This window comes from Uloborus diversus, chromosome 7 (genome assembly GCF_026930045.1).
Source record: "Uloborus diversus isolate 005 chromosome 7, Udiv.v.3.1, whole genome shotgun sequence".
NCBI lineage: Eukaryota > Metazoa > Arthropoda > Arachnida > Araneae > Uloboridae > Uloborus > Uloborus diversus.
In genome coordinates this window covers 2,606,788-2,618,799 of record NC_072737.1, presented here as the reverse complement: position 1 = coordinate 2,618,799, position 12,012 = coordinate 2,606,788, and positions in this window count along the sequence as shown.

Genomic DNA, 12,012 nt, shown 5'->3' with positions numbered 1-12,012 from the left:
TATGCTCCACAAAACTAATCAAACAGAAAAATCTTTCACAACAAAATGTTAACAAACCGCTTAAATACTTGGCATAAAATTTTCAGCAAATTGAAATAATAATTCGTTTGCAAGGAGCAGTTTTAATTTTGTAATTATGTCGAAAATTAGGTTTTGAGGAAATCAACATTTTCTGTTTTATCACCAATTTTCTCGAGCGCATACCGTATTTTCCCGCGTATTATCCCCGGGCGGCCTATAATCCGCAGGTCCTGAAATCGGCCTGTAGAAAAAAAGCTTCGTATAATCCGCGGATAATACGATGTAAAAAAATAAAGTTTGAATTTAACATACCATTTGAGCGACTAAACTAAAAACATGTAAAAGTAATTACTTTGAAGGCGTAATCAAAATTAATCTGAAATATAATCTAAAATATAATGATTTCTTCTTGAAATCTTGATTATAGTTCGCTAATGACTTGAAAAACAAAAGAGTCAAGACAAAGGAGCAAACGTCTAATCTTGTGCAAATGGCTTCCTCTTTCACTGTATTCTTGCTTATTTTACATGGCCTGAATCGCGCAAGAGTAACATTCAAGCGACGTAAAATAACCAACATACAGGCAGGCAGCGAAGAAGAACATGCATGCTTCGTAAAATAAACAACATTCGGTCGGCGTACAGTTTCGATCGATGATCGGTGAATCGTACTGTAAAAATATGGAGGTTCAATGCGTTGGTGTTCAGGGGAGAAAAAAATCACAGATAATCCGTGGCTGCATATAATCCGCACCTCATAAACTTTGCCTTTTTTAGCAGATAATCCGTGGATTATACCGCAGGAAAATACGGTAGATTGCGTTCGACGAGCTCGATTGGTGACTAACCGGTTGCTAACCGCAGCGTTCTTGAGAGCTACTGGTTAACTGGTTGCTTCTGATGTCGTTCTATGAGCCTCACCGCTTGATCTATCGGTCAACCGCACGATACGGGGGTTTCAATTTTTTTTAAGGTAATTTTCAATGAATTTCTTTGAAATTTTCAGCATATTTACACGATGCTAACACCAACTCAAATATAAAATTTCATTGAATTATTTTGAAATTTAATTTTTTTTCTAAATTCAAATTTAGATTTTATAACGCTTTTGTCATATTACTCCTTGCAAACGAAAGTTCATCAGATTTATAAAGTACTAGCAAAATATGATACGTAAAACAACCGAAATTAGGACGTTGGAATTACTTTTTCGAAATTTTGTCTTAAAGATAAATAATGAGAAGAAAAGCCGAAAACTAGACGTTTTCGATAAAATATGTTCATATTTCAATAAAATATAGCAAATATGCTCCACAAAACTAATCAAACAGAAAAATCTTTCACAACAAAATGTTAACAAACCGCTTAAATACTTGGCATAAAATTTTCAGCAAATTGAAATAATAATTCGTTTGCAAGGAGCAGTTTTAATTTTGTAATTATGTCGAAAATTAGGTTTTGAGGAAATCAACATTTTCTGTTTTATCACCAATTTTCTCGAGCGCATACCGTATTTTCCCGCGTATTATCCCCGGGCGGCCTATAATCCGCAGGTCCTGAAATCGGCCTGTAGAAAAAAAGCTTCGTATAATCCGCGGATAATACGATGTAAAAAAATAAAGTTTGAATTTAACATACCATTTGAGCGACTAAACTAAAAAACATGTAAAAGTAATTACTTTGAAGGCGTAATCAAAATTAATCTGAAATATAATCTAAAATATAATGATTTCTTCTTGAAATCTTGATTATAGTTCGCTAATGACTTGAAAAACAAAAGAGTCAAGACAAAGGAGCAAACGTCTAATCTTGTGCAAATGGCTTCCTCTTTCACTGTATTCTTGCTTATTTTACATGGCCTGAATCGCGCAAGAGTAACATTCAAGCGACGTAAAATAACCAACATACAGGCAGGCAGCGAAGAAGAACATGCATGCTTCGTAAAATAAACAACATTCGGTCGGCGTACAGTTTCGATCGATGATCGGTGAATCGTACTGTAAAAATATGGAGGTTCAATGCGTTGGTGTTCAGGGGAGAAAAAAATCACAGATAATCCGTGGCTGCATATAATCCGCACCTCATAAACTTTGCCTTTTTTAGCAGATAATCCGTGGATTATACCGCAGGAAAATACGGTAGATTGCGTTCGACGAGCTCGATTGGTGACTAACCGGTTGCTAACCGCAGCGTTCTTGAGAGCTACTGGTTAACTGGTTGCTTCTGATGTCGTTCTATGAGCCTCACCGCTTGATCTATCGGTCAACCGCACGATACGGGGGTTTCAATTTTTTTTAAAGGTAATTTTCAATGAATTTCTTTGAAATTTTCAGCATATTTACATGATGCTAACACCAACTCAAATATAAAACTTCATTGAATTATTTTGAAATTTAATTTTTTTTTTTTTAAATTCAAATTTAGATTTTATAACGCTTTTGTCATATTACTCCTTGCAAACGAAAGTTCATCAGATTTATAAAGTACTAGCAAAATATGATACGTAAAACAACCGAAATTAGGACGTTGGAATTACTTTTTCAAAATTTTGTCTTAAAGATAAATAATGAGAAGAAAAGCCGAAAACTAGACGTTTTCGATAAAATATGTTCATATTTCAATAAAATATAGCAAATATGCTCCACAAAACTAATCAAACAGAAAAATCTTTCACAACAAAATGTTAACAAACCGCTTAAATACTTGGCATAAAATTTTCAGCAAATTGAAATAATAATTCGTTTGCAAGGAGCAGTTTGAATTTTGTAATTATGTCGAAAATTAGGTTTTGAGGAAATCAACATTTTCTGTTTTATCACCAATTTCCTCGAGCGCATACCGTATTTTCCTGTGTATTATCCGAAGCCGGCCTATAATCCGCAGGTCCTGAAATCGGCCTGTAGAAAAAAAAAGCTTCGTATAATCCGCGGATAATACGAAGTAAAAAAATAAAGTTTGAATTTAACATACCATTTGAGCGACTAAACTAAAAACGTGAAAAAGTAATTACTTTGAAGGCGTAATCAAAATTAATCTGAAAGATAATCTAAAATATAATGATTTCTTCTTGAAATCTTGATTATAGTACTCTAATTACTTGAAAAACAAAGAGTCAAGACAAAGGAGCAAACGTTCTAATCTTGTGCAAATGGCTACCTATTTCACTGTAATGTTGCTTATTTTACATGGCCTGAATCGCCAAGAGGAACATTCAAGCAACCTAAACAGGGGTGATTGTGAATTCATCAAAAAATACCTGAAAGTTTCAAAGCGAGAACGGGGGGGGGGGGGGGGTAATCTTTGGTCCCTATTACTTAAGTGCACCTTTGCCATAGTTTTAAATAGTTCTGAGTCAAAATTTTGTGTGTACATTTAATTAAATTTTTAATGGATTACAAAGTTACTTTTGAGCTGGTGTTATACAAATTATCTTCACATTTGTCCATTTTTAGGGATAGGTGTCCATCTTAAGGCTCTTGCAGGTATATTTGATGAGTATTATATAATAATAAAAAAAAAAAAATGCGGAGGTGGGAGATTAAAGCATAACGAAAAAAAACATAATTCCGGTATTTTCGGACATGAAAATACCGGAAATACGTCCGAAAATACCGGAAATTCGGTAAAATACCGGAACACAATCACCCCTGAACCTAAAATAACCAACATACAAGCAGGCAGCGAAGAAGAATATTATTATCGAAGAAAGATATTTTCGAATTGGAAAGGGTTCAAAGAAGGGTAACTAAATTAGTAAGGGGACTCTCAGATTTAGATTATGACACCAGACTTAATAGGCTTAACATGTATAGCCTGGAGCAAAGGAGAGTCAGAGGGGACATGATTCAGTTGTTTAAATTTATCAAAATGAAAGATGTAAATGGATTAAATTTTTGCGGGGAAAGCAGGACGAGGGGTCATTGTCTCAAACTATTCAAATCTCAGGCTAACTTGGAAATCAGGAAAAACTACTACTTTAGCAGGGTCGTGGGCACTTGGAATAGCTTACCGGAAGAGGCGGTAATGAGCAAGGGGGTGGATAGCTTTAAGAGGGCCATTGATCTTCATTGGAGACTAATTAATTGACTAGGACCAGTCTAGCTGGGCCCAGAGCCTGTTGCTGGTCGTCACATTTGTATTTGTATTTGTATTTATAAGAACAAGCATGCTTCGTAAAATAAACAACATTCGGTCGGCGTACGATGTCGATCGGTGAATCCTACTGTAAAAATATTGAGGTTCAATGCGTTGGCGTTAAGCGAAAAAAAAAAAAAAATCAGATAATCCGCGGCTGCGTATAATCCGCACCTCATAAACTTTGCCTTTTTTAGCAGATAATCCGTGGATTATACGCAGGAAAATACGGTAGATTGCGTTCGACGAGCTCGACCGGTGACTAACCGGTTGCTGACCACAGCGTTCTTGAGAGCTACCGGTCAACTGGTTGCTTCTGATGTCGTTCTATGAGCCTCACCGCTTGATCTACCAGTCGACCGCAACTTAAGCTGGTTTTGATTGGTTGATGGAACCACGTGGCGTTTTTGACCAATTATGCGTGTTATTCCTCTGCGCCATGGCTGCGCAAGTAACCGGTGCAGGGTTGCCAACGTAGGGGTTTCCCCCCTAGATTTAGGGGGGAAATTTCAGAATGGGTTTTTTTAGGGGTAAATTTAGGGGTTTAAATTTTACGGTTTTATCAGGTAAAAATGTGTTTTTTTAACCTTTGGGAATGCAATGTTCGACTGTTTTATTTTAATTTTTTTACTTACATACATTCTTTGAGGCTTTTTGAACCATTTGTTTTGATAAGAAATGACATAAAAGTGAATTTGCACGTTAAGTTGTAAGAACGAAGAAACATTTTGTTGGTGGCTGTGACCTGCCATCAAGAATTTCTTCAGCTTCTTGGCTTAATGGGTAATATACGGTCGGACCTCGATATAAGGTCACTCCACGGGACTTCACAAAACTGACCTTATGAGCGGGGTGACCTTATAACCGATTCATAAATAAGGATTTATTTACAAGGACGTATGCATTAATTCTTTTCAAAATTTAATACGTCCAAAAACATCAGGTAATTAAATTATAATAGTTGAATTGATTTGAACCAATTGAAATTTTTGGAATTAATAAGAAATTTTGAATTGTTTTTTTGAAACTTCCATTTAGAGTAAAACTGCATTCAAATGTGCCCAAGCAAAGAACTGATGTGCAACTTACCTCGCTTAAAAATACATTAATACAGAACTGACGCGTTTTATCTTCAGTTTAAGCACAATGGTTTCTAAGTATCTTCTGAAAAATTTCCTCGACTTCCAATGACTGGTAAAAAATTGCGATATGTACATACCGAGTGCTCATGTTACTGCATCATATTTTAGTATCACTGTCGTAACACTCACTTTCTACTGTTAATTTCATAGACTAATAATAAGAGTAGACCGAGCTTTCTCATTCTTGCTGATAAAGAAAATTGGTTCATAGATGTATCATGTGACTAGTGGAAGGGCTTGGCGAAGACTTTGGCAGCATGGTTGCTAGATGGCAGCATTATCTATAGTTTGGCACTCGACATGTATTTTAAGACAATGTGTTTTCATTAAAAAAAACTTCCAGGTGCAGAGATTGAACTGTTTTTCTTTTAGTTATGCCTTATTTTGACATTATTAATAGTTTTTGATCAGTTTTCGGTAACTTTTATTTCATTTGGAGCTGTCAGCGTTGGCGTGAACGAAATGGCGTAAACGTTTTGAGTTAACGCAAAAATGTTCTAATCGGTATCTTAAATTGAAACTGTAGGTAAAAATCTTGCCGTTTGCTGATTCTTCTTGGTCGCTTGCATCTTTTATTGCTTAGAGAGTTATTGAAATTGACTAAAGAAAATGCACAATACTATCTAAACGAAAAACTCACTATATTAACAAAATATTTACAACTTAGAATAACAAATTTACGAATCGGACTCCATAAAAGATCATTCTTCCGTGTTCCATCCATTCTATTTATTTTATTTCGCGCTGGCGTTGATCGTCTGCTACGATCAATGCCCGCTGTTGCTAGGATATCCACCAGTCACATGGTTTGGTTTATGAGCAGCAAAAGGGTTGCCATAGCTCGGTCTACTCTTATTATTAGTCTATGGTTAATTTACTACATTAATAGGAAAAAATGACTTTTCACTTTTTAAGGATCGTACATCGCGGAAAATTCTCGGAAGTGAACCGATTAGGCACTGAAATCATTTAAATAAGTCAGGCAAAAGTGGCCTTATAAGCGATTAATGTATTATGACCTGACCATATATCCGATAATCAGGGTTGGGTTTTTTGCCGGCAAAAAGGTATTTTTGCCGGGATAGTGGAAAAAAACCATGGCAAAAATGGAAAAAACCTTCAACAATGGAAAAAACGGCAAAAACCTAATTACAAATAAAGTAGCATTATATTTTTAATCAAGAAATAGTGACAATATAATATAAATAATGCACTTTAATGTTTTAGTTATGTCTCTCCATGTTACTTCTAATTTATAAGGTGAAAAATAAATTAAAAACAAATGTTGGGATTGCAAAACTTAAGATTTTAAATGTTTGCTAAAACATTTTTTTCAGAATGAGCCAACTTTTATTTCTTTTATTTCATAGTTGCATCTTGATTAAGTATACTTTATATAGATATTTAGTATTCTGTAAAAAATGCTATAATAAACAAGCTAATTACATTTTCATTGTAAGTTAATTATTTGTCTTAGATGTTACAAACTGAAATTCTATGTTAATGTTTAAAATTTTAAAAATAAAAATGCTCCATAACTTTAAAAGTAAGTTAACCTTATTTTTTTTTAAACTATAAAAATAATTGAATTAAAATTTTATCAAAATCTTTTCATGCGTTTACTTTTATATAAAAAGGAAAAAAACTGTCCGTAAGTTGTTAACACAAAATCTATTTTTGCCACTTTGGCAAAAACTGGCAAAAACCTATTTTTGCCGTGCGGTAAAAACCGTGGTTTTTTCCGCTCCCGGCAAAAACTTGCCAACCCTGCCGATAATACATAACATAGAATTCCTATTCAGCAAGCCGGGACTTTAGAAAAGTGACCATGGGGGGGGGGGACCTTCTAAGCGGGGGGTGACCATATATCGAGGTCTGACTGTAATTTGTTAATATTGCGCCAATTAGAATTACTCCAAATTCAACCATAAGTATATATATTTGCCTGTATTAAACACTTTTTTTTAGCCACTAGTTTTTAATTCAACACCCATGCAAAATGTTTTTAATTCACACAGAAAGCTGTTTCTTGGTTTTTGCTGTTTTTTCTTTTGCTCGCATGGGATCTTAGATTTTATATATGAAATTTTACTAAGCATGTTTATACTTTATATGTTTTTAATGTGTATTCAGTAGTCAGTTTCTGAATCTGTACTTCGTTTTTAGTAGTTCAAATAATCCGTTTATTTGAACAACTTTTAAAGTTTGTAATGAATTTATCCATTCGGAATTTTAACCTATTTTTTGATAGTGCGGTGTTTGTATGCCTCTTTTTGATGTATACTCAATGTTGGAGATCTATGAAATAAATCTTGACCACTTGAAATGGTCCAGATGTAAATGATTTTATTAGTTTATGAGAAAAAGCATTGAATACATTTAGATTTTTTTATGTATGATGTTAAGGGGCAGCCACCCCATGAAATGTACTGAATGAAATATGTTGTTTCATTAAATTATAGGCAGGGCCGGATTTGGAAGTGTGGAGGCCCCGGGGCAACGAAGGAGTGGAGGCCCCTAATCAGGGTTCGAAAAGATCATCATAGGTTTCGAAAATACCCGATACTTTGATATATGTCCGACTATTTTGATATATAGGTATATATCCGATATTTTCGATCATCACTTTAATAACCCCAATCTATTGCTAATAGAAAATTATAACAGATTTTTAATAATTAATTCAGAATTCTTTGTTATTATTAAAAAATGTTTAAAAAAAGGGGTTGGGGCGGGAGAAAAAATCAACGTGATTAAAACATATTTTCGTTAAAAATTTTCCATTCAAGTCATTTTGTCTAATAATTTTTAAATTTTTGAACTCAAGAAGCGAGAAGTTGTAAGGACAGACCTGCAAAGTTAACCATTTTTCGGATTTTTTTTTCTTACTTTATTTCTCTTTAACTCATAAGTACAAATTAAAAATTAAATGAATTTAAAAAATATATATATATTGCCACTGAAATGCTCGATCAAATAAAAAATCGATAGTAAATGAATACTTGCAATCGGGGCGTTCTGATATATCGATAATAATATTATTTTTGTGCAAGCATTCTTTGTAGAAATACAAAAAAAAAAAAAAAAGTCTGGGAAAAAAATGTAAAATTTGCTGACTTGTGAAAGTTAGGATATTTTGTAAAAATTTTATTGTGGGGGCCCCTTTGTTGTGAAGTCCCCGGGGCAGTAGCCCCGCCTGCCCTCCCCCAAATCCAGCCCTGTTTATAGGTTTTATTTGTTTATTTAGTATTCCAAGAATTCATTTACTGAGCTATGAATTTTTGGAATGTATTATGTTGTTTAATAATAATAACTTTTTTAGTGCATTTAAAAATGAATTCTTGTTCTATGACTTTGCAATGAAATTTATGTACTCAAACATATTTGATACGTAAAAGTCATAGGTTCAATATTTTCATTTATTTTTTTTTTTTTAACAATGAGTACTTAGCGCTTTGAGGAGGACTTTTTTGAATTTGAGAACTCTATTTTTTACTATAACACTATGCTTATTCGCTAAGCATATTTTTTTGTTTGCTAAAATTGTATCATCACGATGTTTGTATCTCAAAATGGTGCTATAGTAAATGTGTTGATGATGAACGTTTATAGATTTGCTTTTTTGAATAAAATGATTGAGCCAATTATTGCCGAATTATCTCGTAAATTAACTATTTTTAAGAACATATTTTTAGAAACTGAAGAATGGTATTTTTTAGCTATTATTCATAAAAAAGCTCATGATATTAAAATTGTATTACGTGAATATCTATTCACATAATATCGCTATCACTACAACTTCGAACCAGTTTCTTTTCCCAATTCTTTTTCAGAAAATTTATACATTTGGAAAGTAAATTACCTTAAGTTTGCGATATTTGCGCATCTTGGGTAAAATAAATGTTTTACAATCTATTTGAAGATTTTAAGGGAATATAGAAGAACTGGGTATTAAAAAAAAACGGGGTAAACTTGATAGAAAGCTAGTAACAACTGCCAGATATGAAGGCAAATAATTGCATTCGGTCCTCGAAGTAAAACCAAAGATGACGTAAAGCAGAAACGTGCACAGCAATGAGAAGATCATCTGAGGCAGAAAAACTGGAAAAGTAATTTATTAAGTAACTAACGCATACCTGCCAACCTCCGAGAAAAAAAATCCGGAAGATTTTTTTATTTTTATCCACAAGATTTTAACGCAAAATAAAATCAAACAGGACACCTACCCTCTTTACATTTAACAATATATTAGTTATGAATTTCATATCAATTGAACTTACTTTCGTTTAGTAAATATTACTTTTATTGCTTTCTTTAAAAGTTTGGAAATAACATTTGTTACTCATCTTAAAAAAAGAACGAAGCAAAAACAGCTCGAATTGAGAGAATGAGAAGATAATTGGCGCCGAAATTGTGCCTCTAGTTGCCCGCCGCGACGCTTGCTTTGATTGGATCCCGATGAAGTCATGCGCTGTATCACTCAGTGACGTCATAATCTTGCCTCGCTTCTTCTCGTACCATTCTCTTACGGCAACCTTTCCTTGGCTACTTGACCTAAAACGCGGTGCCGCGTTCCACAAAAGTATCGTTAGCGCCAAAATTAGCGAGATAATTATTTTTCCTACAAAACGTGAAAAATCCGGAAGATTTTGCTCATAACCGGAAAAACGGAAAAGGACATAAAAATCCGTAAAACTTCCGGGAAATCCGGAAGGGTTGGCAGGTATGCTAACGGTACCCCGCACAGCTTTACCCGCAGTAGAAAATTAAAAGGTCATTTGGTTTGCCTGTATATTTACCAATAATGGATGATGACTTTCTCGCCAGTTTGCTTCTGGTTATTATGGTAACTTAATCGTCCATGCTATGATAATTTGCTCGGTGAAATGTTCTTAAAATTGGAACAGAAAAAGAACAAAATCGGATTTTTGATAAATCGCTTCGAGGTGCACACCACCATGCTACTAACTAATTCTGTGCCAAATTTCATACAAATCGGCCGAATGGTCTAGGCGCTATTGGCGTAACGGACATCCAGATATCCAGACATTCAGCTTTATCTTTACTAATAATAAAGCTGAAAGTCTCTCTGTGACGTTCGGCCGATTTTCGCAAAATTTGGCACAAAATTAGTTTGTAGCATGGGTGTGTGCACCTCTAAGCGATGTTTTGAAAATTCGGTTTTGTTCTTTTTCGATTTCAATTTTAAGAACATTTTCCCGAGCAAAATTATCATTAGATGGACGAATAAATGACCAAGTTATCATAACGTGGAACCGTAACATGGGCAAGCCAATCGGCGAGAAATTCACCATACATTATTTGTAAATATGCAGGCGAACCAAAAGACCTTTTAATTTTCTACTACGGGCAAAGTCATGCAGGTGCCACTAGTTATTAGTAAAGATGAGTCTTTGTTTGAAATATTTGTTGATGTTCTCAGGTTTGCTTTTTCATAAACGAAGTATTTGAGAAAGCTTGTCTAAGACGCTATGTCAGATTTGAGACATGAGATATGGTATGGAGATGCATGAGAACTGCTGGAACTGGGCAATTAAGTAATCTTAAAACAATCTGTGTATTCCGCAGTTTATCAAGATAAACTGGATTACTGCATGATGCTGTTTTCTAAGGTTGCAGCTAAGGCGGTGTACTTTGTGTCTCTAAATCGACTCGTATGTGGAAAACAGAAAGAGGGACTTTTGTATTAAACTGGCCAAGCAACTCACCCGATCTCAATATGATCAAAAATTTGTGGAACAGTCAAATCCAGGGGCGCAACCAGCGGGAGGGCCCACAGGGCTCGTGCCCCCCCCCCCCCCCCCCCCAGAATGCTAATTTGAACAATTTTCAAAAATACTCTTTTTCTTTATTCGAACGAAGATGAACGCGCTTTGAGAAAACGAAGTGGTTCCAAAGTAAGCAGGGATTGTAGACAATAAGACAATTTTATAAGTGTACATATGCAATGTGGATATTTAGGACATATCAAGTGTAAGTGATTTTATTGACTATTTTGTTGTATTTTTAAGTGATTTCATGCCATTTTAACGTGTTCCTTTTTTTTTTTCTCTTTCTTTGAATGATCTTAAAAATATGAATAGTTTAGAGCTTTTGGTAATAAAAATTCGTGTGCATTTTGATTTATTTCAATAATATAGTAAACGAAGTAATAACAAGTGTTGATTTCCATTTATTAATTTGAACATCTTACCGCCATACTATTGTTTCAAGTATACTTTGAAGTTTATTTTAACGTGATTTCAATTCTGGCATAAGAACAATTAATGATTTTGCAACAGTTTTTGAATAAATTGCAAAACTTATTCAATTTTAAGGAATTTCACTAAATAATATTAATAATAATAATAAATATATATTGATGTAAAGAGAGAGAGAGAGAGAAAATGCTGATAGAGTGTTGTGAAAAAAAAATTGTGCCCCCCCCCCCCTGAAAATATTTTCTGGTTGCGCCCCTGGTCAAATCTAAAGAAAACTATTTAAGTCCTAGTTTAAACCAACGAGACTGGACCCGTTGTTACATCGAAAAGAAAATTTAACAGTATTAGTAGCGATGAACGCAAACGGTTGATGGAATCCATGTCAGAAAGGACTAAAGCTGTGATTCTAGCAAAAAGTGTCGCAACAAAATATTGCTATTGTTTCACTTGAAAATGTTTATTTCTCTTTTATTTTTTTGACTTAATGTAAACCAT